Raw genomic sequence first — 20,940 nt, 5'->3', positions numbered from 1 at the left:
TACACAGTGGAATAGAGCTGTTTCTTCATCATTCATGGTGGAATAGAGCTGTTTTTTGATCCTTCATGGTGGAATAGAGCTGTTTCTAGATCATTCATGGTGGAATAAAGCTGTTTCTTGATCATTCACAGTGGAATAGAGCTGTTTCTTCATCATTCACAGTGGAATAAAGCTGTTTCTTGAACATACACAGTGGAATAAAGCTGTTTCTTGAACATACACAGTGGAATAGAGCTGTTTCTTCATCATTCATGGTGGAATAAAGCTGTTTCTTGATCATTCACAGTGGAATAGAGCTGTTTTTTGATCATTCATGGTGGAATAGAGCTGTTTCTACATCATTCAAGGTGGAATAAAGCTGTTTCTTGATCATTCACAGTGGAATAGAGCTTTATCTTGATCATTCACAGTGGAATAGAGCTGTTTCTTGATCATTCATGGTGGAATGAAGCTGTTTCTTAAACATCCACGGTGGAATAGAGCTGTTTCTTAAACATCCGTGGTGGAATAGAGTTGTTTCTTGATCATCCACGTGGAATAGAGCTATTTCTTGATCATCCATGGTGGAATAGAGTTGTTTCTTGATCATCCACGTGGAATAGAGCTATTTCTTGATCATCCGTGGTGGAATAGAGTTGTTTCTTGATCATCCACGTGGAATAGAGCTGTTTCTTGATCATTCACTGTGGAATAGAGCTGTTTCTTGATCATCTCTACAATATAAGTCATATACCATTTTCCACAGGGTATGCTATCCATCATTAAACGTTCAATGTGTCTGAAAAGTTGGTTTGAAGTGCTGAATCCAGCCCAAAGCTAAAAGTCTAGGCAGTCCATGCCAGCCTGGCCTTGTCACTGAACAATGTCTCAAAAAAATACCATTTAAATGTCGAACACTAAAGCTGGAGATCAGACTGACATGAGACTGGAAGCTATTGTTATCCTAATGTCAAGAGAAGCTATTTCTGAGAGCCCATTACAAACCAGGTCAGTATGACCAAGCTACATTTTCATTTAAGACAGAAAGTGCTGTGCTGTGTCTGTATCTGTATCTGTGCTCAGGCAAAAAAATGATGGAGCTTTGGGTTCATATGGTGAGGGCACTGATTAGGGCTTAGCCTTGCTGAGAAGAACACCATCCCCTAAGTAGAATAAATATGGAGGTGCATCTGTTTGGTTTGATCCACATCTTTCCAATGTCCTTATCTGATTCAAGGGGACAATTAATTCAAGCGTCCACTTAACAGGTACCCTCCTCTAAGAGGCATCAGCTTAGTCACAACTGGCAACATTATTGTGATAATTGATTCAAAACAAAGCATCCAGTCAGAAATGAGTCATGTTAAATTCCAATGCTACCACACTGCCAATCATGTAATACAATGGCTGGTTTTAACTAAATACAGTCCAAAAGGTTTCTGCAGAAAATGTCTGCATTTTCTCTGAGGGGAATGGTTTCCTTTTAGCTTATACTGTACCAACAAACTTCTGGAATATTTGATAAGTTAATAGAAGGTAGTATTTTGTATTGATGTATTATTTATTTGTAGTTTGTGCTTCTATGCATGCTCAAATACACCAACAATCTCCCCTGATGCACATCCCCAATATATTGTTAAAACAACTTCACTTCCTTTAAAATGGGTAATCTACAGTTTATCAGAAGTTTATCCTAGTAACAATTCCCTGTTTTAGGTCAGCTAGGATCACCACTTTATTTGAAAAATGTGAAATGTCAGAATAATAGCAGAGAGAATGATTTATTTCAGCTTTTATTTTTTTCATCACATTCCCAGTGGGTCAGCAGTTTAGACACTCAATTAGTATTTGGTAGCGTTGCCTTTAAATGATTTAACTTGGGTCAAATATTTCAGGTAGCATTCCATAAGCTTCCCACAATAAGTTGGGTGAATTTTGGCCCATTCCTCCTGACAGAGCTGGTGTAACTGAGTCAGGTTTGTAGGCCTCCTTGCTCGCACATGCTTTTTCAGTTCTGCCCACAAATGTTCTATAGGATTGAATGCCTGTGCAGATTTGGTTTGATGTTATGCTGTAAACCTGCAAACACCAAGTTTTAACAATTCTTCCACTGCCACTACTACAGCATCAGCACAACAATCATCAACAATCATCAACACAGAAGGTCATAATCTGTTAATGGTTAATGGTACATATTTTAAAAAGTCCATTTAAGAGTCTTCAGCATCACAAATCATTTTTTTTTTTCTAGGCAAGTCAGTTAAGAACAAATTCTTCTTTTCAATGGCGGCCTAGGAACAGTGGGTTAACTACCTGTTCAGGGGCAGAACGACAGATTTGTACCTTGTCAGCTCGGGGATTTGAACTTGCAACCTTCCAGTTACTAGTCCAATGCTCTAACCACTAGGCTACCCTGCCGCTACCTATTGCATGATTTATATATCTACAGATTCTGTTCCTTAAAATACAACATAATAGAGCAATTAATGTAGAAATGATAGCTTTTAAAGATAATTATCTTGAATCATTGGTAGACCACCCAACAATTAGCTATAAGGGTCCGTTCTTAACACACTGATCTTGCGAGTTTACATAAATTATGTGCTATACCGACCCTTATAACGAATAATTTATGTAAACTCACGAGATTAGTGTGGTATACTGTACGAGGCTACCCAAAAATGTTTTCTGACCAAAATCAACGATTTTTATTTTTATTTTTATCAATTCTATTTTTATAAATCCATCAAGCCAAAACGGCATTCATTCTCTTCAGACCTTTTATAGAGCAGGCATCACAGCATAATGTGCAGCTTGTCACAGATGTGGGCACTCCTTTTCACTGCTGGATTTCTGTGAATAATTTTATATTTTGTCTATGTAGATTTCAAAGGGCTATAGGGGATACATATTTTTCAAGTATTTTTTCCAGGAAGACACCTCAAACCTGAGATATTGAAATAGAAATGTTGGATGGATAGGCAGCAGTCCTCTCCTCAAACTGATTTCTACGTAAATGGCATCTTTGACGACCATACAATGCACAACAGATCTCACTGTCTCATCGGCAGAAGACTCTCCCCCTTAAAACTATTGGGCTGACAGCCAACTGCCAAGTGTCTTCCTCCTTCAGTTGTCTGATCTGAGGATAACTGTCATGTCAAAGTTCAAAGATCTGCAGAACTGTCAACATGCTTTACAGACACTTACTGACTGGAGGCCTCAGAGCTTCATGATGTGATTACCCCGTGCATTACAATCACATACCTAGATAGCTTTAGCAGAAATAAAGGTTGAACACAACAACAAAAATATTTCAGTTAACAGCGCATAATAGTTTATTTATTAGACCATCATTAGAGATTTGATATGTTTTCATTGCTTGTCAACCTATATTACTAAATATGTCAAGTATTACTAAATATGTCAAGTCGGTACTGTATACAGCAATGCAATAGGGGATTACATGTAATAATAGTACGACATTTAACAAATCTACTCCAGATACAAATTTATACATACGAACAGGCGAACACCAACAATGACTACATCTCATTTGCCCAGACCCGTATGCTCACACCCCCATCCCTAGTGTCTGCATTATTGTTTGCCACTTGGCTGTAAATTGTACAAATAAATTACTCTTGGTCGCCCATATGCTATTTCAATATTTTAATAATAAATAATGAGATATTTACATTGTGTTAATGATGGTAAATTGATTGATTTCCATGTTGTTACATATAATTACATGTATAAAAGAGAACAAAACAATGTTATCGGCATGCCAGTCTGTCCCAAAAATGAATGACGGGGCTCTACAGCTACATGTCTATCCCAGTCACTTAATCGACTTCTCCACCCCTACCACGGATCAAAGGGGTATCCATGTGCTATTACTGCGCTAATGCCACGTGCTCAGTCCTGTTAGAGGATTTCTCTGCCATTAGCTCCTTTTTATCCTGTAGGAAAGTATTGTTTTCTTATCATAAAGAAGCTTACTGCAGCCTGGCATCCAATCATCCAGCAAAATAAACACAGAGCAGCTGCTGTAAAAAAAGAAAAAGAGAACATTAACTGAATAAGCCAAACATTTCTGTTTGGGAAGATTCATCTTCTCGGGGACATATAGATTATCACAGTGACTCTCTAAAACAGCACACAGTATTGTGAACCATTGATTCATTATGTGTATGGTAATACGTCAGCTATGGGCGAATGCAATGCAATGAAATCATGCAGGGAGGAAATGTACAAGGAGGGGTCATATTTACAATAAAAGGAAACATTGAATTGCCCTGGGGAAACAGAACGTTTACAGAATAACTGCTGTTACTGATTGTGAATTGTTGGTAAGTTGTTAAGTTCATGAACAGTTTGTTGACAGTTTGTGAACCCTTTTGTTCATCCAAATATAATGCAAATACTGCATCTATTATCTGTTTTTAAATAAATATGAACATGGATTTTTGAATGTAATTTTATCTGCATAAAATAACTAAATGAGCCTGTCATTAATCATACATAGTGGGTTTGATTGTGGTGGAGTGTGGCGAAGTGGAGAGAAGGTATTTATTCATCTTGGCAGATCAATTGTTGCTAATCCTAGTCACCCTGTCTGCGTCACAAGTGGCACCCTATTCCCTGCATAGTCCACTAATTTTGACCAGAGCCCTAGTCAAAAGTAGTGCACTATATAGAAATAGGGTGTCATTTGGGACATATCCCTTAATTAGGTCCCTATTCCCAGCCAGGGGTAGAAATACGGTTTATAGAGATCTCCTGATGACTGGACTAGTGAGTGAATAAACAGCCCATCAACATTGACTCAGTGCATGTATCATCCACCCTGCATCTCTACTGAGAATGTTAGTCATTTATTGGGCAATAAAGTAATAATCTCAAAGAGAACCATCAATTCTGAGAAAAGGCATGATATGTGTCTATAAATCATAGGCCAGCTAAATATCTAATTCGCTAATTCATTTTTTAAGCATATCTTCAATTATTTGTTGTTTCTGAATATCATAAAGATTGCTCTGGTTTTGGTATTCTAACAATGGAAAGTATTCATATAGCACTTTTCCAGGTATCTAAACACAAAGCTGGCATGCTCTAGGACGTGCTTGCATCACTCTTATCAATATGCTGGCTGACCTTCTACTTGTCAGAATTCAGCCACACATTTCCTCCTGACAGGTATGACTGGTAGTTTGCCATGTCTCAATGCATTTTGAGAGACAGGTTTGCTGTGGGGAGACAGGGCCTGTTATGTCACTGTTTTCTATTCCAACATGTATTCGTTCTGAGTTGGTGGTTGGTGCTTTTGTTTTTGTCAATTCACATCTCATGCAAGTCAATGTCAGCCACCAATGATGTGCTCGAGCACCCTGTATAAGGAGAGGATAGTCTTTTGAAACCACTCCCGCCTTCCCTATGGACTGATACATCAAATACAAGAACGTCACTCACTGAGTACATATTTACAGGTTTGAAATTCACCCAAGATCTCGCATTTCTTTCAAGTTTGACTTCTTTGTTTCTGAAACTCATATGGTAGGTATCTAAAGAAAAACTGTATATTCATCTTTGGAATCTTAGTCGTGCAGTGTATGAATGATCTTAAGCTTTAATTGGAAACATGACCCTTCCCCTTGGAACTGAGAGCATGTGTTCTAATGCTAAATGTCTACACTCCAGTCATGTTCCTTTGAGCTATTTATCAATTCCCTTACATCATACATTCTCTCTGTGATTGTCAAATCCACTAATTACCTATTGGCATCGTTCTTCAATGGGGTACCACAGAGGGCAGCATGTCTATAGCAGCAATGCGGCAGCTCTGACTAGACTCATAATATACATAAGTATACTTTTTGCTCTACAGAGAGCATTTTAGAACTATCTTCAGAATTATTCAGTAAGATGCAAGGTCAGTCTGACAACCTTTCTTTCAAACTCCAATATGCGGTTTCATTTATGATTCAAAATGAAGGAATAATCCCGAAGAACATGGCGGGACTATGAAAGAGAACTTTGTAGTTTATTAGCTTATCTCCTGATACATTCCCTTCATCTAGCAGTGTGCTGAGCTGCTTTAGATGAGGAAGTACAACTACCTGGCACATTTTAGACAATTGGTTAACAAAAGTATGGCAAGTGGCATAGATTATTCAGGTTGTTTATATCCTGCTGAGGAAGTCTACAGGCAGATTGGACCGGCTACTGTTTTAACATCAGATAGCCATCCAATCCAAACAGAGGAAATTAAGTGATTGTGCTATCACAGACAGTTGCTGCTGGGCTGGTTGCACAATAATAGTTCATGTTTTTTCTAGTTTGACTGCAGGGAAGGGTCAGCCGAGATGTCTGCTACAAGGTCTGCTACAGAGCTTGCTACAACACTACTTGGCGCCCAAGGCAATACTATGGTATGAAATTGTATTGGAGCAAGCGATCCATGCTGCACTTACAGGGCCGAAGGAGTCCTGGCCGACCAAACACATTAGACAGCCCAAGTCATGCAGAGTAAGTGTAAAAACTCACCTTATTGAGTGAGTGTTCGTAAATGATGATTCCCATAACAGCAATCATTGTTACAATGTAGCTTTGACCTCTGCTCTCCGTAGCACTAAGGCCCATAGTAACTACTATGCCGAACCCCCTTAGTGCAGGGTTCGGTAACAGGCAGCCCGCAGGGCCAAAACCGACCCGTGATTGATTTTTTTTTTGCCCCCCTTCGTTTTTGGGGATTTTAGTTTTTGGTTAAAAATCACCAGGAATTCAACTAAAAATGTGTTTCATTTACGAAATCTGTTCAAGTGTTCCTATGAATAAAAAAGGAGACATACAGTGTATGTGAACATGTCTCAATGTAATCAAGGTATAAAATTATAGTTATTTTCAAATATAATCTCTTTTTGGGCTTAGTTGTGGTCAATTTGCAGTGTACACATTATTCTAACTACCCCGACCATCTGCTCCGCCCAAAAGAAACGGGCCGTGGCTAGTTGCCTTCCCCTGCCTTAGTGAATGAGCATCAAAGAGCTTAGAAAAGTGCTAGTCTGGGAGATCAGCCTAATCAATATCATCTGATGCAGCTACTGAAAGTATATCCAGATCAATGACACCTTCCTTGATTCAAGGAGCAGCTATGGTCTAAGAGCTTGACTGGTTGGCTTGGCTGACTACTACAGTACAGCAAACACTAGTTCTTGTGTGGATAATAATATCATATCTCTTCATTTTAATTCCCCTATAAAGACAGTGACATCTATGTCCTGTAGCAGTAGTCTAAAACTGTGTCAAAGGTGGAACAGCCACACTGTATGGGAGAGGTTCTTTGGGGAGACAGGTGCCACCTGTAATCTTGTTATCTGTGCGCCATAGAGTCAACAGAGAGGCTGGGAGGCTGGTATATGGCTTGGGTATAAAAACTCTCTTTAGCAGTAGCAGTTAAGGTATGAGATGCTCCAAAGAAAATTACATTGTCAATATGTCCATCTTCCATCTGAATCAGGATACTAACGAACCTAGCTCAACTTGCCCTTACCTGTCATTGGAAATCCATCTGCTTCTACCTTGAGTCCTCATCTTCGCCTTCCAGTAATCAACTGATCACACCCATCATCAAGCTATAGAGGCTGTTTCTGCTCCATAAACACCTTGGTTTTCTGCCTCCTCTGTTACCATGCGCTCCCTCCCTGCTGACTGATGTGACCTTTGCCCCCACCCCCATTGTTCTCTGCTGCCCTTGAGCTCATTCCTACATCTGATGCTCTGCATGCCGCATGTACCAGGTCAACGCTTCAGCTCCCCAGCTCCAGGACCCAGCCTGGTTTATCTGCTCAGCATCTGTCCCAGGATGAGATGCACGCTCCAGGCCTATGCTCATCATCCAGTACCAACAGAAAATTCCCATTATGCTGATTTCAAGCTCAACTTTGGGGGCGGCAAAAGGAAAGCCGTTATGTACAATAATGTATCAACCGACCGATCATTCAAAAGGATGTTTGCTTAGATAGAATACCACATTTTACATGAGCAAGTCAACCAGCAGCATTATCTAGTTTGAAATAAACACCTATCATGCTGAGTGTCTGTTATGTATGTGTAGGCTAAGTTGTTTGTTGAAATGGGAGTATAATTACATCTTGCATTTTTTGGGTTTCAATGTTAACTCATCTTTAATATAACAGTATGCAAATATGTGTTAACACTTTTCAAACACAAATTGCTGGCAATGGGTACATTTTTCATGAATTGTGTACTGATTCTACTGTGGCTACTCCAATAGTAAATGAAAGTGGCAATATTGTTTCCTGTGAAGTTATCTTACACATTACAAAACAGACATTGTTTATACAGCTGTTTGACATCCAGACCTCATAGAGTGCAGCTCTACAGTGGGTAGGCTCTGCATAATAGTTTTCAAATCCAGATTTTCATTCATTCTCCCCATACAGATATGGTACTTTTGGCGTGTCTCTTCCCTCTCATTTCTGCAGTGGCTGATAATACCCATATCAGCCCTGATTTCATAATGCTAACACATGACAGCAGCAACCAGAGCAGCTGCTGTAACACAATGCAACAGACTGGCAAGACTGAGAGGCTAGATTAATCTCACCCTGCTGCCTATACTGCCAAACTAGAAAGCAGCAGAAACCTTCCCACCTATCTGCTTGTGGATCTGTTTAACTATTAGCTATTGGAATTTGAAATTATTCTCACATATTTCTTGATATTGTGTGTATTCATGCATCTATATTGAAATCCATGTAGTCTGTGTATGATAATGAGGATCTCATGATGGCTGATTTCATTAGGCAAAGGCATGGCACCAGAACCCTGGGTATCTACTGTAACACGGTCCAATGCGCTGACAAGCTAGAGAAGCGGTGATAACCTATCTCACCCCAACCGCTGCATAGATAGTCCAAATCTAAATACACAACAACCCACTGGGCACACACTGGTTGACTGAACATTATTTCCGCATCATTTCACTGAAATTACGTTGAACCAACGTGGAATAGACATTGAATTGACGCCTGTGCTCAGTGGGAAGGCCTGTTGAACTTGTTAATTCATTCAAATTACTAATCCAATAGGGCTCAAGCGTATTAACCCTCCTAAGAATAAACCTCATTAACCTCTGTGTTCAGATATATTTACAAGCCACTTAAAGCAGGCCCTTATTATGTACAGACATGGAGCAAGTATTTAAAATACATAACCTGGTTCTGTAGCAACAAATGTCATTGGTTCTTACTGAAACAAATGTTTCAACAGCTCATTCAAATATTCAACATGCACACCCAAAGCAATACGTCTCCTAAATTCTATATGCTTGGGGCTATTGACTCCTATTGATGTAGTCTTCATTCCTGTAAAGGACCCAGCACTTTTCTCCACCCATGACTACGTTATTTTATCTGTGTGTTGAATGTGTGTCTCTTATCTTCCCCTATGAAGGCATCCGTCCGACAGGGAGTGGCCATTACAACACATAAACCATGTGACAGATCCTCTCCATCTCTATGCTTCATTGCACTGGGCAGGCTGGGCAGCTGTGGAGAGGTGGTGCCCCTGATGTGCCAGAACATGGAGTCCCATTCCTGATTGAGATGGAGGAGTGGATACCGCAGCTGCACCTGGTAAACGGTACTAACCAGTGGTGGAGTGGGACTGCACGCTGCTATGTAAAATGCATGCGGCATACTGTACTACTGATGTAGCAACTCTGCAAATTGATGGACACAGTTTCCCCTTGGTATGTCTTATGAGCGTGGTCCGATTAATATGGTAGTGATATGAAGGGATGTATGCTTCATTTAACGGTAAGTGTTTAGATATTTTGCCTCCATCTCTCTTTAATGGATTTACAACCTTCACTACTACCCTGTTTACATCTGACAGAGCACCTTACATTCCCTGAGTGAAAAAATATATAGATATATAATCCTATAAAAGCCACATGCTGACCTCTTTGAGTCCTCTATTGAGTCTGAAGGGTTGGCAAGGACACAAATACCTCCATCTCTGGCTACTGTCCACAGAGACATAGCCTATTATTCCAGAAACTAACAATATAAATATTGAATGCCTGAAAAAGAGAGAGGAGAAAATAACCATAGAAAAATGGCTACCAGTTATCAGCTCTTTTGACCATAAGACCACATTCAAACTGAGGTCCATCAGAGTGGTTGGGCAGTGAATAATACCTTTGCTAGCTGCTAGAGATAATATTGTGTTGTTATTGTTTTTTACCTTACTTTTTTGAAGTCCTGTGTTTTCCTTTGAACTGAATAAAGACTCTCAATTAACATTTCTAAGAGTGCATCACTCAAAACTCATTAATGAGCATATTAATTGGTGAGCTAACGAACTAATTTGCATATTGAAAAAAATGATTTCCTGTATAATAGCGTCACTTTCAGGAGTCTACCTAATACAACATGTAGCTTTCTGTGGCGACTTTGTTATGTGGTAAAAGGGTATGTGGAGCCAATGTAAACAACCAGATTCAGCACCATGGACAGCCATGAGCTCGGAATCCCGGAGGTTTGGCACCACAGGGCAGTGGACAGCGACCTTAATACACAGGGTCAGCTATGTTGCTGCACTGTAGCATTCTAGTCTACTCATGATCATGAATTATACTATATGTCATATAGACACATTTGAGCAGAAAAATTGCCATTACTTTGGGCTATGCTTCCCTCTCAATATCCCGCCCATGGGTAACGTTAGGTATATGAGAAAAGCGTGCTTTGATTTGTAACCCGTGGATAAAATTCGGAATATTCACATTCGTTCCTTATGAGTTCGATTGGTCGGTACTGAAACGAATAATAGACGGTAGCAGCTTAGCAGTCAGTGTCCCCAAGCGGTCATTTGACATTTCTGCAGTGAGAAATATTCTCCAGTGCTGATGCTAACTTGTGAAAGTCGACGTTGTTCTGATGCAGACACGCCCGTGCCACTCGCGCTCCAAGCAAGCTGGTCTGTGCTCTCAACCAACGTTGGCAACTTCAATGGAGGATTCAACTCACCGAGCTACGTGTGCCCCGTCTGTTCTGTGTTCCTTTTGATTTTAATGCCTATACAGCTTCAGGGGTTGTAGCCAACACAACCCTGTGATAATAAATGCAGAATGCATGCTGCTTCTACAGACACAGACCGGCCTTGAACCAATCTATTCTCTGATTTCGTTCCCTCTGACAATTTGATTACACACATCACCTAGCAATAGCCTAATTAGGGTCCATTACAACGAATCCATACAAGGGTAACTATTCCTTAGGAATGAATCCTTATTGGAATTCCAAACCAGGTGAATAACCCAGTACTGCGAAAGGTCCATTGAAACCCTTCTGTGTTATTAGTCTACAATGTCAACCATCTCATATGAAAATGAATGAGTCTTCAATCAACATATAAATATCATGTTATTTTGGCTGTTTTAGCCCAGCTGCGCGTTGCCTCACAGCACTAGTTTTAGGCTACAGTCTACTATTTATCATCCCTATTTATCATTTTGATAGCGTGCTTTCGGACCTATACAGATGTAGGCTACAGGCTACGTGACTTAATTAGCAAAATAATTCAACAAAACTGGTCCAAAACATCAAACGCTATTCAAATATATCATAATTCAATTAGTCAGGCAATACTTTAGATTGAATAGCCTATGCGGCATGAACGCATTAATAGCCTATAGCCTATACTAACAAATAGCAGATTAGATTATGTTATTCAAAATAGCATCACCTGAACATTATATACCTATCAATATATCTGTAAACACTGCACACAATAACAAATCATGCACCAAAGTGGAAGGTCAAAAGAAGTATATAGCACAAAGCTCATTTGCTTTTTATTGAGCATGCAATTGCTATGATCAAATATAAAATACATGACTGACTTACCTTTACCGTTGTCGTTAATAGGATTCGCCGTGGATGTTTAGGGGTAGACACATGGGCGTTATTTCCACTGTTCAAACATTGTCTTACTGAAGCATTTCTAATCGAAGAGGAGTGAAATTGACGAGAGAGGTAGTAAAGGTAGTAACCAACAACGGGTTGACTTTTACTTCAGAAATTGGTCACCAAATTGGTAGGCGAAGTCCTTTCTTAAACCATCTGCATCGGGTTAAAACCACCTTAATCCCAATACGATCCAATTGAGACAGAAAAAGATATACAAACTGAAAACCGAATCTGAAATCCAGAGCTATCGTCCAAGGAACGTGTCAGTGTAGCCTCAGTCAAATTAGCCTTGAATTGAATAAGAAACGTTGGACTGTATCAGAGGTATATTCATATAGTGCAATATGCATGTACCAATATTGTCATTATGAATGATGGAGGTAGAAAGCCATGCAGTTAAGGATCCTTTGAAGCAATGGGTAGGCAGCTAGTGTTGTTGAACAGACACGGACATGGAATAAACGCATTGGGGTTGGTTTTAAATTCAACCACGCGGTTTCTGCTATTCTGCGTATCTAAAAGTCTGAGATGGTCGTGAAGGTCGACGACTACAATAGCCTAGAATAGTTAACTCGTATGTATTTTATTTTATGATAAGAAATCAAGGTTGACAAACATACTGCTCTCCTTGATAATGTTGGTCGTTAACTTCCCTTGTCGTTTGAATGAATTCCATCCACGCATAGTTTAAAGCGTGTATTCTTTCTTGATAGCCAATATATGCTTACCCACGCGTGCAATTAGTTTTCATATATGGCTTGCTTCTTTGTCCACCCGTTCAGCAAAGACAATGCAGTCGATTTTTCCGGGCAGGGTAGTGGGAGAATGTATCCTGCTTAATTCCACAGAGCGAGCAGGCAATGTTTTGCAATGCGTCTCTACTCAACAACCTAACACTTGCGTAATAGGAGGATCACGACTGATAGGCTTACAAATGAAAACATATTTCCTCACCATGATGTCTTGAACAGATGCAGAACATATAAAATCTTTACAAAATGACCCAAGGACGAATTCATGCTATACGAAGAACATTACTTTGCGACACCTTCTCTATGACAAGCACAGCATTGCAGCAATGTGATGTCATTAGGGTAATACACCAAACAATGCATATTCTGGTCTTGGATGTGATGCTGATTAGGGTCTTTGATTTCTGGAAAGTGTATCCATATTGGTGGGATGCCAGAGTGACATGGGATGGAACTTCAGGGTGGGCTGGCTGTTGTGACCAGCACAAAATGAGATACTGTGTGGGGGGTTTGTAAAAGTATTATGTTTTACATGATCACCCATTTCAACTTCACACTCCACCTAATCCATATCTAATGGAACATAGATGGAACAAATATAATACATCATCTTTATTTTAGAGGTTGAAACCTGCCCCTGTAAGGGAAATGTGGTTGAGAAAAGTATATTGGTCAGGATCAGGATTACACTAACACCCCCATAATGCTGTCTCTAAGACACCTCATAGTTCCTGACACACTCAGCCCTGTGCTGGATCAATGGAGCTGAACAAACAGTGGATGAAGATACAACCTTGTGAGTATCCACCCACCAGAAAAGCAATGCTTCCTGTTTGGTCCTGTCCGGGGGTGTCCTCGGATGGGGCCACAGTGTCTCCTGACCCCTCCTGTCTCAGCCTCCAGTATTTATGCTGCAGTAGTTTATGTGTCGGGGGGCTAGGGTCAGTTTGTTATATCTGGAGTACTTCTCCTGTCCTATTCGCTGTCCTGTGTGAATCTAAGTGTGCGTTCTCTAATTTTTTCCTTCCCTCTTTCTTTCTCTCTCTCGGAGGACCTGAGCCCTAGGACCATGCCCCAGGACTACCTGACATGATGACTCCTTGCTGTCCCCAGTCCACCTGGCCATGCTGCTGCTCCAGTTTCAACTGACCTGAGCCCTAGGACCATGCCCCAGGACTACCTGACATGATGACTCCTTGCTGTCCCCAGTCCACCTGGCCATGCTGCTGCTCCAGTTTCAACTGTTCTGCCTTACTATTATTCGACCATGCTGGTCATTTATGAACATTTGAACATCTTGGCCATGTTCTGTTATAATCTCCACCCGGCACAGCCAGAAGAGGACTGGCCACCCCACATATGCTCTCTCTAATTCTCTCTTTCTTTCTCTCTCTCGGAGGACGTGAGCCCTAGGACCGTGCCCCAGGACTACCTGACATGATGACTCCTTGCTGTCCCCAGTCCACCTGACTGTGCTGCTGCTCCAGTTTCAACTGTTCTGCCTTATTATTATTCGACCATGCTGGTCATTTATGAACATTTGAACATCTTGGCCATGTTCTGTTATAATCTCCACCCGGCACAGCCAGAAGAGGACTGGCCACCCCACATAGCCTGGTTCCTCTCTAGGTTTCTTCCTAGGTTTTGGCCTTTCTAGGGAGTTTTTCCTAGCCACCGTGCTTCTACACCTGCATTGCTTGCTGTTTGGGGTTTTAGGCTGGGTTTCTGTACAGCACTTTGAGATATCAGCTGATGTACGAAGGGCTATATAAATACATTTGATTTGATTTGATTTGAATGGGTAATCCACTCAGGGCTGCAGAGCTACAACCAGCCAAATAATCTCATGGTGAAATGAATTGGGAGAATGTATAGTTGTGTGCTCTCTACACTCTCTTTGTAAGAGGAGGAAGAGTATTCTGTCTGTCTGAAAATTCTGCATCTGGAAAGGCTATCAATGCCTGTAAACTAGTTAAATGTAACAAACCTTATGGCATACAGGGCTCAATGCCAACTGAGGGAATGTGTGCTGTGGTGGTTATCTATTTTATTCTAGTCTTTTATATGTATAGTGTTTTTAGAGTAATTTACCACAGAACTCAACACCCAAGTCCAATGCCTAAGATTATGGCAACAAAAAACCTCTGCCACTGTTGCCAGCTATATTCATGAAAAATGGTTTGCTGCTTTTTCAGGCCAGGCTTATATGACATTTTATAACAATATGTCACTGCAGATGAGATTGTGTATTTACCTTTCGCCTTGACACATTGCGGTCATTATGTTTATATAAAATATTATTATAATAACCTTTCAACAATTTACTTCAAAAGAAAGATCCAAGGTTAACAATCCAAGTAAGACCAATTGGGTGTGTTTCTCATACTCACCTACTGATTTCACCACAATAACCTAAATTTTGCACTGTTTCATTTTTCTTCTTAACTGTTCATAATTAAATGTTGGAAATGAGAGCAAACCCGCCATGATTTAACATGCATGTACCTATAACCAACAAAGAGATCATTTGATAATCTGCATTGTCAGAGTCTGTGTAGCCTACAGAGTTTAAAGTCCATGAATATCTGTGTGTTCATGGAATGGATGAACGCATAGGGCTCATGCACTGCATACTGATAGAAATAAAAAGAGAGCAAAGAAGGAAAGCCAATCCACTATTTGTGTCAGGCTGCACCCCATGGGGCCAGGCTTCCTCTCCCAGTAATGCACTGTAAAAGTGATTGATTGGTATGATATGGAGAGACTGTCCATCTGAACTGTCTTCACTCACCAATGTGATGAAATTACTGTGCACTGATCTCTGAAAGCATAATCGCAGATTAGGTCATTGCTATCCATCTATTCTGATACGGAAACTTGCCATTTCCTGCAGATCATAAAAGTGGCGAATACACATGTACAGATCCAGAACTCACCACCCGGACACTAATATCCTTAGAGGCTGTGCTTAATGTTCTGGAACATATTACAAGATTATGTTTCCTGGCCTGGGTTCAGGCGCACATGTGTTTGATATGGGCATGCCCCCAGTGTCCGGTCTGGAGCGTGAAGTCAGAAACTCTGCTGTTTGGTGTTTGGCTACTGTGTAGCAACCTCGCGGTTCCAAAAGCCCTGGACTGCCCTAGAAAGCCTATCGAAATTGTGGGTATTGGGCTCTAAAATTAGATTATTATTATCAAGTTCGATCCCCATTATGAATTCTTTTAAAGTTTGTTACAATTCGAGATGTTTAATTAAATAGTGATCCATTCTGACTACTACATTTGTCATCCCACAGGACCATGTGCTGGCACAGACCAATCACTGGTCGGCAGGCTACGAGGAGGCTGGCGCCGCTCACCGCTTGTTCAGAAGACAATATAGGATATACTGAAGGTAGATTATATTCATGTTAAGGCAGGGACCATATGTTGAACAATGTAACTCATACCACATACCATGAGATAAATACGTATGAAACACAGGATAACCACAACCAAAGGCTTGCGTGTTCTCAACACCATCTAATGGTTTTAAAATCTATGGATATGGGTCAGGCTCAAAATGCCATTTCTGACACAATATAGTTTCCCCTGCTACTGCGATCGATTTCCATTAAGAACACTGTTGTCCCAATCCCTTCCTGGAGAGTGAGCCCAAAGGAGCCCTAATCTGATGCTCCATCTGTTCCTGTGCCCATGCTCTCCAGTGTAGTCCTTTGTGGCTCGAATGAGGATCAGTATTATTATATTCAGGTATACAGACTATTGAATAATACTGTGAAGAGCCATCGTTTAGGCGCTGCAGGAAAAAAACACCAATATAGTATGTTAGATGGTCATATATCTACAGTTGAAGTTGGTAGTTTACATACACTTAGGTTGTAGTCATTAAAACTTGGTTTTCAACCACTCCACAAATTTCTTGTTAATAACAAACTATAGTTTTGGCAAGTTGGTTAGAACATCTACTTTGTGCATGACACGTTATTTTTCCAACTATTGTTTACAGACAGATTATTTCACTTATAATTCACGGTATCACAATTCCAGTGGGTCAGAAGTTTACATACACTAAGTTGACTGTGCCTTTAAACAGCTTGGAAAATTCCAGAAAATGATGCCTGGTTCATCCTTGGGAGCAATTTCCAAATGCCTGAAGGTACCACGTTCATCTGTACAAACAATGGTATGCAAGTACAGTATAAACACCATGGGACCACGCATCCGCCATACCGCTCAGGAAGGAGACACGTTCTGTCTCCTAGAGATGAATATACTTTGGTGCGAAAAGTACAAATCAATCCCAGAACAACAGCAAAGGACCTTGTGAAGATGCTGGAGGAAACAGATACAAAAGTATCTATAGCCACAGCAAAACGAGTCCTATATCGACATAACCTGAAAAGCCACTCAGCAAGGAAGAAGCCACTGCTCCAAAACCACCATAAAAAAATCCAGACTACGGTTTGCAACTGCACATGGGAACAAAGATCGTACTTTTTGGAGAAATGTCCTCTGGTCTGATGAAACAAAAATAGAACTGTTTGGCCATAATAACCATCGTTATGTTTGAAGGAAAAAGGGGAGGCTTGTAAGCCGAAGAACACCATCCCAACCGTGAAGCACGGGGTGCAGAATCATGTTGTGTGCAGGAGGGACTGGTGCACTTCACAAAATAGATGGCATCATGAGGGGGGGAAATTCTGTGAATATATTGAAGCAACATCTCAAGACATCAGTCAGGAAGTTAAAGATTGTTCGCAAATGGGTCTTCCAAATGGACAATGACCCCAAGCATACTTCCAAAGTTGTGTCAAAATGGCTTAAGGACAACAAAGTCAAGGTATTGGAGTGGCCATCACAAAGCCCTGACCTCAATCCTATTGAAAATCTGTGGGCAGAACTGAAAAAGCATGTGCGAGCAAGGAGGCCTGCAAACCTGACTCAGTTGCACCAGCTCTGCCAGGAGGAATGGGCCAAAATTCACCCAACTTATTGTGGGAAGCTTGTGGAAGGCAACCCGAAACGTTTGACCCGAGTTAAACAATTTCAAGGCAATGCTACCAAATACTAATTGTGTGTATGTAAACTTCTGACGCACTTTGAATGTGATGAAATAAATAAAAGCTGAAATAAATCATTCTCTCTGCTGTTATTCTGGCATTTCACATTCTTAAAATAAAGTGATGATCCTAACTGACCTAAGACAGGGAATTGTTACTAGGATTAAATGTCAGGAAATATGTAAACTTCTGACATCAACTGTATTTCTGTATCTCAGTGAGCACATTATTGAATCCCTCCTACAATCTACAGATGTTCATCTTAATGCAACTTACAACTCCTATTCTTATGAGGAGAGCATGCAGCCTCCCTGTGTTTTTCATTATAACAGCCTGTAATTGGCTTGTCAGGAGGGATGTTCACACCCAGAAGAAATTCATCCTCAGAGAGAACAGAACAGTATGTATCCTCCGAGGTCAGCCTGACTGGATGTGGTCCTTTGTGTTCTGTTGATTTATTTCTGTGGGTTAGCACATGCCTACACCCCTGGTGGATAAGTAAAAAGTTCAATTCTGTTTTTCAATAGGATCATTAAGAGATTCATTATCCATATTATGCTTAATGTGTACGGGCAGTCCGTAGGGTTTCCTGGCTTTGGTTGCTGCCTCATCCTGCAACTGGAGATAACCATGTGGCATATAACTAATGACTCAGACATGCCAGTTAAAACTGTAGCTACTGCAATACAAATTACCCATAACAGATACTTAACACATTTTGCATCCATTTAGCAGACACTTTTATCCAAAGCAACTTACCTGTACGTGTATAGGGGCGTGCATACATTTTTTCCATTTGGGTGGTCTCGGATATCAAAACCACTATTCTGGCTTTACAAATGCCATGCTCTACTAACTGAGCTACGGAGGACCACATTAGAATCTCTATCTGTACTATTCTGATGTGTTGATCTATTTTTTGGTATTATTATTCTTGTTTATTGATTGCTTAAATTGTGTTACGAATTGTGTGGTTCAGTAATTATGGCTCAATTACATGAAATAGACTCTGCCTTACAGTGACACCATGTGCTGATTTTAACAAACCATACGCCTAATCAAGTGTTGATTTCATTTGTTATTATACATTGCACAAACAACATTGAAACATGTACACTACCGTTCAAAAGTTTGGGGTCACTTAGATATGTCCTTGTTTCTGAAAGAAAAGCAATTTTTTTGTCCGTTAAAATAACATCAAATTGATCAGAAATACAGTGTAGACATTCTTCATGTTGTAAATGACTATTGTAGCGGGAAACGGATGGTTTTTAATGGATTATCTACATAGGCGTAGAGGCCCATTATCAGCAACCATCACTCCTGTGTTCCAATGGCACGTTGTGTTAGCTAATCCAAGTTTATAACTTTAATAGGCTAATTGATCATTAGAAAACCCTTTTGCAATTATGTTAGCACAGCTGAAAACTGATGTTCTGATTAAAGAAGCAATAAAACTGGCCATCTTTAGACTAGTTGAGTATCTGGAGCGTCAGCATTTGTAGATTCGATTACAGGCTCAAAATGGCCAGAAACAAATCACTTTCTTCTGAAACTCGTCAGTCTATTCTTGGTCTGAAAAATGAAGGCTATTCCATGCAAGAAATTGCCAAGAAACTGAAGATCTCGTACAATTCTGTGTACTACTCCCTTCACAGAACAGCGCAAACTGGCTCTAACCTGAATTGAAAGAGGAGTGGGAGGCCCCGGTGCACAACTGAGCAAAAGGACATTAGAGTGTCTAGTTTGAGAAGCAGACGCCTCACAGGCGGTCCCATGCATCAGGCCTCCAGTGCGCCTCCACAGTCCAATATGTCCTGTGCCTCCTCTCCGCTCTCGCCCTGAGGTGCGTGTCATCAGCCTGGTGCCACCTGTACCGGTCCCACGCATCAGGCCTCCAGTGCGCCTCCACTGTCCAGAGCTTCCGGCGACCGTTCCTAGTCCAGAGCTTCCGGCGACAGTTCCCAGTCCAGAGCTTCCGGTGACAGTTCCCAGTCCAAAGCTTCCGGCGATGGTCCACAAAGCTTCGACGACGGTCCACAGTCCAAAACCTCCTGAGACGGTCCACAGTCCGGAACCTCCTGAGACGGTCCACAGTCCGGAACCTCCTGAGACGGTCCACAGTCCAAAACCTCCAACGACGGTCCACGGTCCGGAACCTCCTGAGACGGTCCACAGTCCGGAACCTTCTGCGATGGTCAGCGGTCCGGAACCTCCAGCTCCGTGGCCGGAGCCTTCTCCTGTGCCAATGCCCAGTCTAAGCACGGCATCCAGTCCAGCTCCAAGGTCAACTACTGTGATTATTATTATTTGACCATGCTGGTCATTTATGAACAGTTGAACATCTTGGCCATGTTCTGTTATAATCTCCACCCGGCACAGCCAGAAGAGGACTGGCCACCCCTCATAGCCTGGTTCTTCTCTAGGTTTCTTCCTAGGTTTTTGGCCTTTCTAGGGATGTTTTTCCTAGCCACCGTGCTTCTACACTTGCATTGCTTGGGGTTTTAGGCTGGGTTTTTGTACAGCACATTGATATATCAGCTGATGTAAGAAGGGCTATATAAATACATTTTATTTGATTAGCTAACACAACGTGCCATTGGAACACATAAGTGATGGTTGCTGATACTGGGCCTATGTACGCCTTTGTAGATATTCCATTAAAAATCATGTTTCCAGCTACAAAAGTCATTTACAATATTAACAATATCTACACTGTATTTCTGGCCAATTTGATGTTATTTTAATGGACAAAAAATGTGCTTTTCTTTCAAAACAAGGACATTTCTAAGTGACCACAAACGTTTTAACGGTAGTGTACATATACCTCAATCATTTGAAATAACAATACTGCAACAGAAAGTGTAATTGATTGATGGTGTGGTTCATCAATTACTTTGTTTCTAATTACCTTTCCTCACATGTTGTGTTTTAATTTTGCCTCTCAAGTGGAGCCAAAGGTCTGTTTCTGAAGTAGGCAGACAGAGAGAAGAAGTCAGGATCACTATCTGAGGGGAAAATCTCAGCACTACATTTTTCAGGGTACCATGGCAACCGGGCATTCAAAAGAATTTTGATGAGAGCAGCAGGGAAGGAGAGGCTGATGTCAAGGGAGACAATTTGTTACCCCAATTGCAACAGCAAC

General features: G+C 40.9%; 1 protein-coding gene across 2 annotated transcripts in view; it reads right to left on the bottom strand.

Moving 5' to 3' along the window:
• Positions 1 to 12,785, bottom strand: part of LOC112267122 (leucine-rich repeat and fibronectin type III domain-containing protein 1) — a 132,922-nt gene extending 120,137 nt beyond the window's left edge. Inside the window, exon 1 of one of the 2 annotated variants that reach the window (XM_024445213.2) lies at positions 12,707 to 12,785. The gene's annotated coding sequence lies outside the window, so the exon portion shown is untranslated. Of the gene's footprint in view, positions 1 to 11,915; positions 12,001 to 12,706 lie in introns of those variants that run through there. The other variant, XM_024445212.2, reaches the window with a different exon arrangement.
• Positions 12,786 to 20,940: the final 8,155 nt, after the last annotated feature.

The sequence above is a fragment of the Oncorhynchus tshawytscha genome, linkage group LG14 (genome assembly GCF_018296145.1).
Source record: "Oncorhynchus tshawytscha isolate Ot180627B linkage group LG14, Otsh_v2.0, whole genome shotgun sequence".
Classification (NCBI taxonomy): Eukaryota; Metazoa; Chordata; class Actinopteri; order Salmoniformes; family Salmonidae; genus Oncorhynchus; species Oncorhynchus tshawytscha.
This window is presented reverse-complemented; position numbering and strand designations above follow the sequence as displayed.